This window comes from Hippoglossus stenolepis, chromosome 2, assembly GCF_022539355.2.
Source record: "Hippoglossus stenolepis isolate QCI-W04-F060 chromosome 2, HSTE1.2, whole genome shotgun sequence".
NCBI classification, from domain to species: domain Eukaryota; kingdom Metazoa; phylum Chordata; class Actinopteri; order Pleuronectiformes; family Pleuronectidae; genus Hippoglossus; species Hippoglossus stenolepis.
The window spans coordinates 28575648-28591920 of NC_061484.1; the positions used below are offsets into that span (position 1 = coordinate 28575648).

Here is a 16273-nt window from a genome sequence, read left to right on the forward strand (position 1 = left end):
TGACTGTTGGAGCAGGTGATTTTAGCTCTTTGACTTTTACAGCCTACCCCCTCCTTTTCATTGCACCAGAACCTTAAACCTTCAATAATCAGGAATTCCAGATGTGTCACAGCTGTATATCAAGCCCATCATATTGCACATGAACAATACTGACTGACCAACAGCATCACCTGGCAAACTGAGTCATCAGTCTAACCACACTGCTAATGTCTCCTGTCTGTTGTCTAGGGAAGTCAGTGATAATCATGAATATCATCAGGCTGACTCTGGTGGTCGTGCTGGTTCCAGTGCTTGTCTGGACTCTGTGGACGAGGTAAAACAATACAAATCCATCAGTTCACCCTCTGCTCTTTTACTGTCTTCTTCAAATATCTTCAAACACTAGTTTCAGTGTTATGAAGTTCATTTTGTCAAATGTTGTGTTTGTTGTTGTTTTCGATCCAGGATGAAGAAAACTCTGAGCTTGAAGTCAGAAGCGAATGAAGCTGTGGAGATGATGAAGGTGAGAGACAGTGAGGCCAAAAGAATGATTCCATATCACTGTTTTCATCTCACAATGTTAGAGAAAGAGATAAAACATTTCTTGGATCAGCTACTTTGTCTGAATCTGCCCCAAAATGTAAAAGGTTCTTTCCATTGACCGTATATTAAAATGGACGTAGACTCTGGGTCTAGAAAGTGAAGTGAATGATCCACTTAGAGTCAAATAGACCATAAAGCACCGCAGGCATTGGGGCATGGATACCGTGTGATTGACAGCTAGTACTGGGTGCAGGTCGCAGGTTTAGGTGGGTGGGCAGTGTCCTTGGGTCCTGATTCAGGCTCCACCCCCTCTCCTCCAAATATGGTTACTTCTGGTTTCAAAAAACCAAGATGGCGCTGGACAACATGTCAAAAATGGAGGATTCAAAATGGCAGCTCACAAACCAATGGGTGACGTCACGGTGCGTTGACACTTCTTTTCTGGCCCATGTCCCATCCTTCCACCAAGTTTTGTGGAAATCAGTTTATCAGTTTTTGTGTAATCCTGCTGATGAACAAACAAACAAATGGACAGGGGGCGCAACAACGTTCAAACTATTTTGAATGAACTGTGATTATATGCAGGTTTCATGAATAAAGTCCAGTGAGGCTTAATATTTTCTCATCTCTCCCCCATCAGTCACACAACTGTCCTGAGTATGAGAACGTCGCTGCTGCAGCACAGACAGAAGACACAGAGGAGCAGGAAGACCTGGTGTGAAGCCTCAGGTCAGAGCCACTGTGACAAACATAACCAAGATGGACGACTTCAGAGTACATCCGCATAAAGGAAGTTTACAGAAACCATAGTGTGTAGTTATTAAATACAGGAAATCTGTCCAAGCAACAAAATATCTGAGTGCAAGCGCAGAGTTTGAGCTCAAGCAGAGCAAATCTAAGCACCAGCAGGAGCTGTGTGAGTGCAAGCGCAGGGTTTTGAGTAAAAACACCACGAAATCTGAACGTGCAAGTCCAGCTCTCAAACTAAAAGACCACACTTTTTAATAAAGAGGAAAACACCCACACATTTCCTTTCTACTCATGGTTTCCTGTTTTCTTTTCTCCTCAGGTGCACTGTGATTGGTTGATGAAAGTATGTGAGAGGAAACAGGAAGTATCTCTCTTTACATCCCCGGTTGCAGCAGCAGCAGTTTGTATAGCATGACCTTTAGAGCAAGAGTATTGTTGTGTTGTTTCTTTTCTTTTTCTTTTCTGATGGGTCCAGTCGTCCAGTTTCCGCAGCTTTATTTCTGTGAGCTTTAGTTCTGATGTTGGTTTAGGTTGAAGGAAGATTCTCAGGTCCTACGACCCTTTGTGGGTTGGTGTGTTGGGTTTTCCTTCTTTTGTCCATTTTGCCGGCCTGTTGTTGAAGTTGTTGTCTTTTCTGCAATAAATAGATTTTTTTTTTGCTGTTACCCTCTGAACTATGTTGGACGTCTTGGTGATGAGCCTTTGAGGCTGTGGTAACACCACGTGACTCATCTCGTGTCTTATACATGATATTAATGTGGTTATTACATGGATAATGAATTATTATGTATCGTGATTTTATGATTCTTTCTTAAATAAATGTTTTTGGTCTTTTGTTTTCACTCCTTATCTATTTGTTTGTTTTTCAGCAGAATTACAACAGAAAAGTAAAAACAGATTTTTCCACAAACTCATCAAATTTGGGCAGGAATCCTGATAAAGGGGCGGAGCCAGGAGCCTGTTTGTATCACTTTCTTTATAATTGTGAGACTGATGAAAACAGTCAGGATCATTTAGAGGACTGGTTTCTATGAGTGATTGAACTCTGGTGCAGCTTGATTGAATTGAGGGAGATTGAATTGATGGAGGCTGGCATGTGCACACATAGACACCAAAGGGGGCTTGAGCCACTGCCCTTTTCCTTCCTCGAGAGAAAGTGCCCTTTTTTAAATACATGAATATTATATTCCTGTTTGCGCACAGCTTCCCTGTCAAACAAATATATTGAAATATAATAAAAACTCTAAATATCAGGTGGGGAGATTAGACTAGTCTCTGTACCCTCCCTCCCTCCACGTCTCCTGCACAGAGCTGAGCACTGGAGCTGTGGACATTTCTCCATTCTTAGAAGCATCGCGACTCGGACTCTGAATAATTGTAACAGCGCTGCTCCAGGACAGACACTCGTTAAAGATCCGGTCTGTGTCAGAGTCTCTGTCGGAGTCTGCTTCCTCCTCACTCCTCCTCTGACCTACGCTCACTTTACACTTTAACATTAAACACCAGCACTGATCACAAGTTATCAGGACACCTACAGGACTGACGTTTACTTTGTGTTGGTTTGATTCGCTTTAGAGTTTATGAGACACATGTTTAAACCTGCGACACAACACGAGACGTGACGTGACACAGTCAGGACATCAGGGTTAAAGTGAGAGAACCATCCGGAGTCATGATCCGACATCATCGATTAATAACTAAATACATGTGGTTATCAGTTTGTGTGAGAGGACAGAGACCAACACACACACACACACACACACACACACACACACACACACACACACACACACACACACACTCACTCCTGCAGACAGAAGAGTTTTAACATTGACATTGTGGATGAAAAAACTTTGACTTTTAGTTCTCACAATACACCCAGACCACAAAGTTGATCCAACTTGAAAAAGTAAATAAATAAATTTACTTCATATTTACTTATTAATTTAATTAAAAAACTGCATTGACAAAATTTTGTCAGATTTTTCCAACTTAAAAACGGTTCCTGTGTCGCTCTACTGCTCACGTGCACCTGTGCATGAGCTCATGAAGTCCAGTCTACACAAGTGAACAGTTTTACTCGTGTATCAGACAAAACAAGTTTGACTCACATGAGTTGAATCCTTGTGAGAAATGAGTAAAGAACACTAAAGTAATGTAAGTTTGCATAATTATGCTTTTACAATGTATTGTTATGACCCAGTCTTCATATGGACTGGAGGTGTAAATAAACAGGAACTGACTTCTAACATGAGGTTAAAAGAAAGAATAATTCAACATGTTTTTTAAGTCCAGTCTCAAGAAAGTAAAGAAAGTGTTTCATTTCTTCATTTTAACGAGGGGATTTACTGGTGTTTGTCCGTTCGTGCATGTTAATGATGTAAAGAGGAAGGAAGCCAAGGTCTTAACTGATCTATGATTTCTATCTGTCATCGTGACTGGCTGACAAACATCGTTTCTCAAGGGTGGAATCTAGCTGCTGATGTGGCTGCACCACAGAGACGTGTGAAGCAACGATGGGTTTGAGAGAAGCAGCGAGTTGCTTTGTCATCTTCCTTCTTTCTGTGTCAGGTACATCTACATTTACAGGAAAGCACTTTGTGTTATATCGTGTTTGTATGAAAAGTGTTTGAATAATTGTTCCAGTCTTTCTCGTGGTTCCAGCTTCTTAATGTTTGAGGTTTTCCTGCATTTCTCTTAAATTACTTTGAGTAATTGTGAAGTTTGGATCATTGATTGGACAAAACAGTTATTGTGAAGATGTCACTTTAGTCTCTGCTCTGCGTAGAGGTGATGTTATTCTGAGTTTCTAGATATTGTTATGCCTCAGTGCCGGTGACACCCAGTGACCTCAGGCATCTTGTTTTCAGGTCGTCTCGTTGTCTGATTCTTGTGAGACCAATATCTCAAGATCCCTTTGAGGAATTTCTTCAAATTTGGTACAAATGTTCATCACTTGGACTCAAAGATGAACTGATGATGTTTTGGTGGTTGAAGGTCAAGGTCACAGTGGCCTCACAAAACATGTTTTTCGGCCTCTCGATCATGATAGGGTTAGGGGTTGACTCTCTCTAGCTAGTATTTTACTGTACGACCAGATTTCAGCTGCGGCACACACACAACCAGCAGAGCCGCACCATGACGTCCACTACGCCAGCGTCTGCTTCTCGCAGAACCGGGCAGATGCCATCTACTCCAACATAGCTCAAGTTCAACCCCAGAGAAATACTGAGGAAGACGATATTGGGCTGCTTCAACCTGACAGCAGAGGGATTGATTACCTTTTCAATGACAAATGGTCATAAGAAACGAGGGGCTAACTTCTTGGATACTGACTTCAAGGGAATGTCTTTGGAGGAAAGCCACACAGACTGACCTGGCTTATATGCAGGAGCAGGAATCCGACGTCTTTCAGCGAGGCGTTTGTTGGCTTCCACAGAGCGAAGGAGAGCTGAGCGGGTGTCATTCAGACTTTCCTACAGCGACGAAGGTGATGCTGAACAGAGGTACAGCCAAATCGCTCTCCTGGGAGGAAACAGCTGGTTGATAACCCAGAGAAGCCTAAAAGGGGACATACCTGTTGCTGCGTTGGTTAAGGAATTATGGGCATATTCAATCCAGGTCAGGTGAGAACTCCAGGTTGAATGGTTGAGTGCTGAGGCACTAGCAGGGTGGACTCCAGGTCCTGATTAGCTCTTTCTGTTTGTCCATTGGTCTGTGGTTGGAATCCTGACGATAGGCTGACCTTGGCTCCAAGGGCCTGGCAAAATGCCTTCCACACATGAGAGGTGAACTGGGGACCCCTGTCAGAAACGATGTCAGCTGGTATGCCGTGTAGACGGAAAACATGGTCAGTTAATAGGTTAGCAGTCTCCTGAGCAGATGGTAACTTGGGCAGGGCATGAAAATGGACAGCCTTGGAAAATCAATCCACAATGGTAAGAACAACTGTGTTACCTTGTGAGGGAGGCATACCAGTGACAAAATCCAAGGTGATGTGTGACTAGGGACGGTTAGGAACCTGAAGTGGACACCTTTCAGCAGGTGACAAGCAACGAGAATAAAAGGCACATGGGTGAAGCTTGTGATCTGAACCAGAACGTTGGGATAGAACTGCTCCTACCCCAGTATCCGAGGCATCCACTTCCACTACAAACTGCAGAGAGGGATCTGGTTGAACTAGCACAGGAGCAGAGATGAAGAGATTCTTTAGCTTGCAATATGCTGCCTCTGCCTCCGGTGTCCAGGAAAACTGCACAGAGGAAGAAGTTAGTTTCCTGAGGGGAGCTGCCACTTGACTGAAACCCTTGATGAATCTGCGATAGAAGTTTGCAAAACCAAGAAAACTCTGCAATTTCTTGCGAGTAGTTGGTGTGGACCACTCAGATACCGCTTTGATCTTTTCTGGGTCCGTCTTCACCTGCCCACCCTCGATGATGTACCCCAGGAAACTCACAGAGCTGGTGTGAAACTCGCACTTCTCTGCTTTGACAAAAAGCTTATTTTCTAGTAGTCTCTGGAGAACTAGCCGGACATGGGACACATGCTCACTGAGGTCTTTGGAGAAAATTAGGATGTCATCTAAATAAACAAAAACAAAACGGTTCAGGAATTCACGAAGGACATCAATCACCAGTCCCTGAAAAACAGCTGGAGCATTAGTCTACCCAAAAGGCATAACTAGATATTCAAAATGCTTTAGGGGTGTGTTAAAAGCCGTCTTCCATTCATCCCCATCCCGAATCCGCACAAGATGGCAGGCATTGCGGAGGTCCAGCTTTGAGAAGACAGAGGCTCCTGAAGGGGTTCAAAAGCAGAGCTGATTAGTGGAAGGGGTATTTGTTCTTGATAGTGATGTTATTCAGGTCACGGAAGTCAATGCAAGGCCGGAGAGTCTTATCCTTCTTATCGACAAAGAACAAACCAGCACCGAGGGGAAGAGGATTGGCAGATTATTCCAGCAGCTAACGACTCTTTAATATAATTTTCCATGGCCTCTCGTTCAGGGCGCGAGAGATTCAACATGATTTTTAAAGTCCAGTCTCAAGAAAGTAAAGAAAGTGTTAGATTCACTGTCAGGCTGCAAAACTACTCTCACTGTTATTTGCATGAAATATATTTTAAGTTCATTTCTAAATAAAGAACATTTCTTCATTTTAACAGGGGATTTACTGGTGTTTGTCCGTTCGTGCATGTTAATGATGTAAAGAGGAAGGAAGCCAAGGTCTTAACTGATCTATGATTTCTATCTGTCATCGTGACTGGCTGACAAACATCGTTTCTCAGGTGGAATCTAGCTGCTGATGTGGCTCCACCACAGAGACGTGTGAAGCAACGATGGGTTTGAGAGAAGCAGCGAGTTGCTTTGTCATCTTCCTTCTTTCTGTGTCAGGTACATCTACATTTACAGGAAAGCACTTTGTGTTATATCGTGTTTGTATGAAAAGTGTTTGAATAATTGTTCCAGTCTTTCTCATGGTTCCAGCTTCTTAATGTTTGAGGTTTTCCTGCATTTCTTTTAAATTATTTTGAGTAATTGTGAAGTTTGGATCATTGATTGGACAAAACAGTTATTGTGAAGGTGTCACTTTAGTCTCTGCTCTGCGTAGAGGTGATGTTATTCTGAGTTTCTAGATATTGTTATGCCTCAGTGCCGGTGACACCCAGTGACCTCAGGCATCTTGTTTTCAGGTCGTCTCGTTGTCTGATTCTTGTGAACGCAATATCTCAAGATCCCTTTGAGGGAGTTTCTTCAAATTTGGTACAAATGTTCATCACTTGGACTCAAAGATGAACTGATGAGCTTTTGGTGGTTGAAGGTCAAGGTCACAGTGGCCTCACAAAACATGTTTTTGGCCTCTCGATCATGATAGGGTTAGGGTTAGGGGTTGACTCTCTCTAGCTAGTATTTTACTGTACGACCAGATTTCAGCTGCGGCACACACACAACCAGCAGAGCCGCACCATGACGTCCACTACGCCAGCGTCTGCTTCTCGCAGAACCGGGCAGATGCCATCTACTCCAACATAGCTCAAGTTCAACCCCAGAGAAATACTGAGGAAGACGATATTGGGCTGCTTCAACCTGACAGCAGAGGGATTGATTACCTTTTCAATGACAAATGGTTCTAAGAAACGAGGGGCTAACTTCTTGGATACTGACTTCAAGGGAATGTCTTTAGAGGAAAGCCACACAGACTGACCTGGCTTATATGCAGGAGCAGGAATCCTACGTCTGTCAGCGAGGCGTTTGTTGGCTTCCACAGACCGAAGGAGAGCTGAGCGGGTGTCATTCCAGACTTTCCTACAGCGACGAAGGTGATGCTGAACAGAGGGTACAGCCAAATCGCTCTCCTGGGAGGGAAACAGGTGGTTGATAACCCAGAGAAGCCTCAAAAGGGGACATACCTGTGGCTGCGTTGGTTAAGGAATTATGGGCATATTCAATCCAGGTCAGGTGAGAACTCCAGGTTGAATGGTTGAGTGCTGAGATGCAACGCAGGGTGGACTCCAGGTCCTGATTAGCTCTTTCTGTTTGTCCATTGGTCTGTGGTTGGAATCCTGACGATAGGCTGACCTTGGCTCCAAGGGCCTGGCAAAATGCCTTCCACACATGAGAGGTGAACTGGGGACCCCTGTCAGAAACGATGTCAGCTGGTATGCCGTGTAGACGGAAAACATGGTCAGTTAATAGGTTAGCAGTCTCCTGAGCAGATGGTAACTTGGGCAGGGCATGAAAATGGACAGCCTTGGAAAATCGATCCACAATGGTAAGAACAACTGTGTTACCTTGTGAGGGAGGCATACCAGTGACAAAATCCAAGGTGATGTGTGACTAGGGACGGTTAGGAACCGGAAGTGGACACCTTTCAGCAGGTGACAAGCAACGAGAATAAAAGGCACATGGGTGAAGCTTGTGATCTGAACCAGAATGTTGGGATAGAACTGCTCCTACCCCAGTATCCGAGGCATCCACTTCCACTACAAACTGCAGAGAGGGATCTGGTTGAACTAGCACAGGAGCAGAGATGAAGAGATTCTTTAGCTTGCAATATGCTGCCTCTGCCTCCGGTGTCCAGGAAAACTGCACAGAGGAAGAAGTTAGTTTACTGAGGGGAGCTGCCACTTGACTGAAACCCTTGATGAATCTGCGATAGAAGTTTGCAAAACCAAGAAAACTCTGCAATTTCTTGCGAGTAGTGGGTGTGGACCACTCAGATACCGCTTTGATCTTTTCTGGGTCCGTCTTCACCTGCCCACCCTCGATGATGTACCCCAGTGAACTCACAGAGCTGGTGTGAAACTCGCACTTCTCTGCTTTGACAAAAAGCTTATTTTCTAGTAGTCTCTGGAGAACTAGCCGGACATGGGACACATGCTCACTGAGGTCTTTGGAGAAAATGAGGATGTCATCTAAATAAACAAAACAAAACGGTTCAGGAATTCACGAAGGACATCAATCACCAGTCCCTGAAAAACAGCTGGAGCATTGGTCTACCCAAAAGGCATAACTAGATATTCAAAATGCTCTAGGGTGTGTTAAAAGCCGTCTTCCATTCATCCCCATCCCGAATCCGCACAAGATGGTAGGCATTGCGGAGGTCCAGCTTTGAAGACAGAGGCTCCCTGAAGGGGTTCAAAAGCAGAGCTGATTAGTGGAAGGGGTATGTATTTGTTCTTGATAGTGATGTTATTCAGGTCACGGAAGTCAATGCAAGGCCGGAGAGTCTTATCCTTCTTCTCGACAAAGAACAAACCAGCACAGAGGGAAGAGGATTGGCTGATTATTCCAGCAGCTAACGACTCTTTAATATAATTTTCCATGGCCTCTCGTTCAGGGCGCGAGAGATTCAACATGTTTTTAAGTCCAGTCTCAAGAAAGTAAAGAAAGTGTTAGATTCACTGTCAGGCTGCAAAACTACTCTCACTGTTATTTGCATGAAATATATTTTAATAAGTTCACGCATCATTTCCAAAATAAAAGAACATTTCTTCATTTTAACAAGGGGATTTACTGGTGTTTGTCCGTTCATGCATGTTAATGATGAAAAGAGGAAGGAAGCCAAGGTCTTAACTGATCTATGATTTCTATCTGTCATCGTCACTGGCTGACAAACATCGTTTCTCAAGGGTGGAATCTAGCTGCTGATGTGGCTCCACCACAGAGACGTGTGAAGCAACGATGGGTTTGAGAGAAGCAGCGAGTTGCTTTGTCATCTTCCTTCTTTCTGTGTCAGGTACATCTACATTTACAGAAAAGCACTTTGTGTTATATCGTGCTAATGTTTGGGGTTTTCCTGCATTGTGAAGTTTGGATCATTGATTGGACAAAACAGTTATTGTGAAGATGTCAATTTAGTCTCTGCTCTGCGTAGAGGTGATGTTATTCTGAGTTTCTAGATATTGTTATGCCTCAGTGCCGGTGACACCCAGTGACCTCAGGCATCTTGTTTTCAGGTCGTCTCGTTGTCTGATTCTTGTGAACGCAATATCTCAAGATCCCTTTGAGGGAGTTTCTTCAAATTTGGTACAAATGTTCATCACTTGGACTCAAAGATGAACTGATGAGGTTTTGGTGGTTGAAGGTCAAGGTCACAGTGGCCTCACAAAACATGTTTTTCGGCCTCTCGATCATGATAGGGTTAGGGGTTGACTCTCTCTAGCTAGTATTTTACTGTACGACCAGATTTCAGCTGCGGCACACACACAACCAGCAGAGCCGCACCATGACGTCCACTACGCCAGCGTCTGCTTCTCGCAGAACCGGGCAGATGCCATCTACTCCAACATAGCTCGACTTCAACCCCAGAGAAATACTGAGGAAGACGATATTGGGCTGCTTCAACCTGACAGCAGAGGGATTGATTGCCTTTTCAATGACAAATGGTTCTAAGAAACGAGGGGCTAACTTCTTGGATACTGACTTCAAGGGAATGTCTTTAGAGGAAAGCCAGATAGACTGACCTGGCTTATATGCAGGAGCAGGAATCCTACATCTGTCAGCGAGGTGTTTGTTGGATTCCACAGAGGGAAGGAGAGCTGAGCGGGTGTCATTCCAGACCTTCCTACAGCGACGACGGTGATGCTGAACAGAGGGTACAGCCAAATCGCTCTCCTGGGAGGAAAACAGAGGTGGTTGATAACCCAGAGAAGCCTCAAAAGGGGACATACCTGTGGTTGCGTTGGTTAAGGAATTATGGGCATATTCAATCCAGGTCAGGTGAGAACTCCAGGTTGAATGGTTGAGTGCTGAGATGCAACGCAGGGCGGACTCCAGGTCCTGATTAGCCCTTCCTGTTTGTCCATTGGTCTGTGGTTGGAATCCTGACGATAGGCTGACCTTGGCTCCAAGGGCCTGGCAAAATGCCTTCCACACATGAGAGGTGAACTGGGGACCCCTGTCAGAAACGATGTCAGCTGGTATGCCGTGTAGACGGAAAACATGGTCAGTTAATAGGTTAGCAGTCTCCTGAGCAGATGGTAACTTGGGCAGGGCATGAAAATGGACAGCCTTGGAAAATCAATCCACAATGGTAAGAACAACTGTGTTACCTTGTGAGGGAGGCAAACCAGTGACAAAATCCAAGGTGATGTGTGACTAGGGACGGTTAGGAACCTGAAGTGGACACCTTTCAGCAGGTGACAAGCAACGAGAATAAAAGGCACATGGGTGAAGCTTGTGATCTGAACCAGAATGTTGGGATAGAACTGCTCCTACCCCAGTATCCGAGGTATCCACTTCCACTTTTTTCCAATACACACACAACCAGAGCACAGTGGGAGGCTCCGCCCATCTAACCCAACAGTCGATGGTTCCTGTGTCGCTCTACTGCTCACGTGCACCTGTGCATGAGCTCATGAAGTCCAGTCTACACAAGTGAACAGTTTTACACGTGTATCAGACAAAACAAGTTTGACTCACATGAGTTCAATCCTCGTGAGAAATGAGTAAAGAACACTAAAGTAATGTAAGTTTGCATAATTATGACCTTTTACAATGTATTGTTATGACCCAGTCTTCATATGGACTGGAGCTGTAAATAAACAGGAACTGACTTCTAACATGAGGTTAAAAGAAAGAATAATTCAACATGTTTTTTTAAGTCCAGTCTCAAGAAAGTAAAGAAAGTGTTAGATTCACTGTCAGGCTGCAAAACTACTCTCACTGTTATTTGCATGAAATATATTTTAATAAGTTCACGCATCATTTCCAAAATAAAAGAACATTTCTTCATTTTAACGAGGGGATTTACTGGTGTTTGTCCGTTCATGCATGTTAATGATGTAAAGAGGAAGGAAGCCAAGGTCTTAACTGATCTATGATTTCTATCTGTCTTCGTGACTGGCTGACAAACATCGTTTCTCAAGGGTGGAATCTAGCTGCTGATGTGGCTCCACCACAGAGACGTGAGAAGCAACGATGGGTTTGAGAGAAGCAGCGAGTTGCTTTGTCATCTTCCTTCTTTCTGTGTCAGGTACATCTACATTTACAGGAAAGCACTTTGTGTTATATCGTGTTTGTATGAAAAGTGTTTGAATAATTGTTCCAGTCTTTCTCGTGGTTCCAACTTCTTAATGTTTGGGGTTTTCCTGCATTTCTTTTAAATTATTTTGAGTAATTGTGAAGTTTGGATCATTGATTGGACAAAACAATTATTGTGAAGATGTCACTTTAGTCTCTGCTCTGCGTAGAGGTGATGTTATTCTGAGTTTCTAGATATTGTTATGCCTCAGTGCCGGTGACACCCAGTGACCTCAGGCATCTTGTTTTCAGGTCGTCTCGTTGTCTGATTCTTGTGAACGCAATATCTCAAGATCCCTTTGAGGGAGTTTCTTCAAATTTGGTACAAATGTTCATCACTTGGACTCAAAGATGAACTGAAGGTCAAGGTCACAGTGGCCTCACAAAACATGGCGGACTCCAGGTCCTGATTAGCCCTTTCTGTTTGTCCATTAGTCTGTGGTTGGAATCCTGATGATAGGCTGACCTTGGCTCCAAGGGCCTGGCAAAATGCCTTCCACACATGAGAGGTGAACTGGGGACCCCTGTCAGAAACGATGTCAGCTGGTATGCCGTGTAGATGGAAAACATGGTCAGTTAATAGGTTAGCAGTCTCCTGAGCAGATGGTAACTTGGGCAGGGCATGAAAATGGACAGCCTTGGAAAATCGATCCACAATGGTAAGAACAACTGTGTTACCTTGTGAGGGAGGCATACCAGTGACAAAATCCAAGGTGATGTGTGACTAGGGACGGTTAGGAACCTGAAGTGGACACCTTTCAGCAGGTGACAAGCAACGAGAATAAAAGGCACATGGGTGAAGCTTGTGATCTGAACCAGAACGTTGGGATAGAACTGCTCCTACCCCAGTATCCGAGGCATCCACTTCCACTACAAACTGCAGAGAGGGATCTGGTTGAACTAGCACAGGAGCAGAGATGAAGAGATTCTTTAGCTTGCAATATGCTTCCTCTGCCTCCGGTGTCCAGGAAAACTGCACAGAGGAAGAAGTTAGTTTCCTGAGGGGAGCTGCCACTTGACTGAAACCCTTGATGAATCTGCGATACAAGTTTGCAAAACCAAGAAAACTCTGCAATTTCTTGCGAGTAGTGGGTGTGGACCAGTCAGATACCGCTTTGATCTTTTCTGGGTCCGTCTTCACCTGCCCACCCTCGATGATGTACCCCAGTGAACTCACAGATCTGGTGTGAAACTCGCACTTCTCTGCTTTGACAAAAACTTATTTTCTAGTAGTCTCTGGAGAACTAGCCGGACATGGGACACATGCTCACTGAGGTCTTTGGAGAAAATGAGGATGTCATCTAAATAAACAAAAACAAAACGGTTCAGGAAGCCAGGAAGGACATCAATCACCAGTCCCTGAAAAACAGCTGGAGCATTGGTCTACCCAAAAGGCATAACTAGATATTCAAAATGCTTTAGGGGTGTGTTAAAAGCCGTCTTCCATTCATCCCCATCCCGAATCCGCACAAGATGGCAGGCATTGCGGAGGTCCAGCTTTGAGAAGACAGAGGCTCCCTGAAGGGGTTCAAAAGCAGAGCTGATTAGTGGAAGGGGGTATTTGTTCTTGATAGTGATGTTATTCAGGTCACGGAAGTCAATGCAAGGCCGGAGAGTCTTATCCTTCTTCTCGACAAAGAACAAACCAGCACCGAGGGGAAGAGGATTGGCAGATTATTCCAGCAGCTAACGACTCTTTAATATAATTTTCCATGGCCTCTCGTTCAGGGCGCGAGAGATTCAACATGATTTTTAAAGTCCAGTCTCAAGAAAGTAAAGAAAGTGTTAGATTCACTGTCAGGCTGCAAAACTACTCTCACTGTTATTTGCATGAAATATATCTTAATAAGTTCACGCATCATTTCCAAAATAAAAGAACATTTCTTAATTTTAACAAGAGGATTTACTGGTGTTTTTCCGTTCATGCATGTTAATGATGTAAAGAGGAAGGAAGCCAAGGTCTTAACTGATCTATGATTTCTATCTGTCATCGTGACTGGCTGACAAACATCGTTTCTCAAGGGTGGAATCTAGCTGCTGATGTGGCTGCACCACAGAGACGTGTGAAGCAACGATGGGTTTGAGAGAAGCAGCGAGTTGCTTTGTCATCTTCCTTCTTTCTGTGTCAGGTACATCTACATTTACAGGAAAGCACTTTGTGTTATATCGTGTTTGTATGAAAAGTGTTTGAATAATTGTTCCAGTCTTTCTCATGGTTCCAGCTTCTTAATGTTTGGGGTTTTCCTGCATTTCTTTTAAATTATTTTGAGTAATTGTGAAGTTTGGATCATTGATTGGACAAAACAGTTATTGTGAAGATGTCACTTTAGTCTCTGCTCTGCGTAGAGGTGATGTTATTCTGAGTTTCTAGATATTGTTATGCCTCAGTGCCGGTGACACCCAGTGACCTCAGGCATCTTGTTTTCAGGTCGTCTCGTTGTCTGATTCTTGTGAACGCAATATCTCAAGATCCCTTTGAGGGAGTTTCTTCAAATCGGGTACAAATGTTCATCACTTGGACTCAAAGATGAACTGATGATGTTTTGGTGGTTGAAGGTCAAGGTCACAGTGGCCTCACAAAACATGTTTTTCGGCCTCTCGATCATGATAGGGTTAGGGGTTGACTCTCTCTAGCTAGTATTTTACTGTACGACCAGATTTCAGCTGCGGCACACACACAACCAGCAGAGCCGCACCATGACGTCCACTACCGGGCAGATGCCATCTGCTCCAACATAGCTCAAGTTCAACCCCAGAGAAAGACTGAGGAAGACGATATTGGGCAGCTTCAACCTGACAGCAGAGGGGTTGATTACCTTTTCAATGACAAATGGTCCTATGAAACTTGGTTAGGATTAGCAGGTGGGTTAGGGGTTGACTCTCTCTCTCTCAAACTGAAACAGTCTCTGAAACCAGCAGTCAAGCACTAGGCACACATTCAATATTTCTCTGGAGGAGTTTTCTAGTTCATCCAACTATTTATTTCTTTCCTCCCATCTAGAAGAAACAAGTCCTTCACACAACAACGTGAGTGCGGTGAGAGACCAGAAGACAGAGCACCTGATTGGTCAAAGCTCAAGGCCACAGTGGCCACACCAACATGTTCTGGGCCTTTTGAACATGATATCTCAAATCTGCCTTTCAGGAATTTCTTGAAACTTTGACTCAAAGATGAACAGATTGGATTTTGTCATGATGGTCTCATATGGGCAAGAAATAAATGTATGAATATTGAAACTGCACTGGCTGGAGGAGGCGCACAACCGAAGGGCAGTAATTCTAGTTAGGGAGTAAAATGTAAAGTGAATGTTTCATGGTGGTGACACCGGGTTCATCTGTTAAGAAGATGAGCTGGTGACCAGCAGGGAAAAACAGAAAGCTCCAAGATCACTGCTGCCATCACAGTTTGATTCAGCAGAGTAGGATCAGGCCCACAACAAAGAGAAACTCTCAATACCCAACAAAGTTGAAGTGTAAGACACAGATTCCAGCCTGATCCCAGCTAGTATTTTACTGTACGACCAGATTTCAGCTGCGGCACACACACGACCAGCAGAGCCGCACGATGACGTCCACTACGCCAGCGTCTGCTTCACCCAGAACCGGGCAGATGCCATCTACTGCAACATAGGTCGAGTTCAACCCCAGAGAGAAACTGAGGAAGACGAGGAGGAGGAGGCTGAATACAGCGCTGTTCGATTTGACAGTGCAACAGGGTGAGCAGCTCCACACGTGAACATTTTCATCACTACACTTATTGAGGTTAAAAACTGTGGGTGTGAGTGGTTTATTCTGCCCTTCACAGAACAAGACGTGAAGAAGAGGGGGACGATTCATCTGCAGTGTACAGCACAGTCACCAAACACTGAAGAAACACAACATGAATCTGTTGTTTATATGTGGATTTTACAGCATCACGGAGCCAGAAGAAATAAAACATATAGACATGTGCAGTGTTTGTAAAGGTTTGTTTTCTTTCTTGATGGGTTGGTTAACCCAGATTACAAATTCTCTCACTTCTCACTTTGGAAACCACGAAAGGTAAAGGTAAGAAAGTTGTTCTTCTTCTCCCATAATTGAAAATATTTCCCAGACTCAACCAGGTGTAGAGTTAGCCTCAGGTTAGGCTAACGCTAACCGTAATGTATGTTACCGTCAAAATGTTACAAATAACAATAAGATTAACTTCCAAATATTATAAATTGTAATTAGCTGTAACTAATATTAGAACAGCTAAAAGATTTTATATCAATCAATGGGAGTGACCAATAATCATTTTCTGGAGGGGGGTTTCAACAACAATATTTTGGATAATGTAAGTACACAAATCAACAAATATATAGGTCTTGTAGTATCTTGTCGAATATAAAGATGGACAACATGACAGCTACCCCCAAAGTGAAGCCAAATGATATCTGTCACCCCTGGTGGCTGGCTGCAGTATTTGTCATAAACCCGGCCTCTTCCATGTCAGCTGCC

The 16273-nt window shown here is 44.0% G+C and overlaps 1 protein-coding gene and 1 long non-coding RNA gene across 2 annotated transcripts in view; both read left to right on the forward strand.

The window, feature by feature from the left end:
* Positions 1–4471, forward strand: part of LOC124852630 — a 25632-nt gene extending 21161 nt beyond the window's left edge. The window contains exon 4 of the long non-coding RNA XR_007033028.1: positions 4371–4471. This is a non-coding gene — a long non-coding RNA (uncharacterized LOC124852630). The remainder of the gene's footprint in view (positions 1–4370) is intronic.
* The window catches only part of LOC118099583 (B-cell receptor CD22-like), a 160185-nt gene that overhangs the window by 96927 nt on the left and 46985 nt on the right, over positions 1–16273 (forward strand). The window lies entirely within an intron of this gene.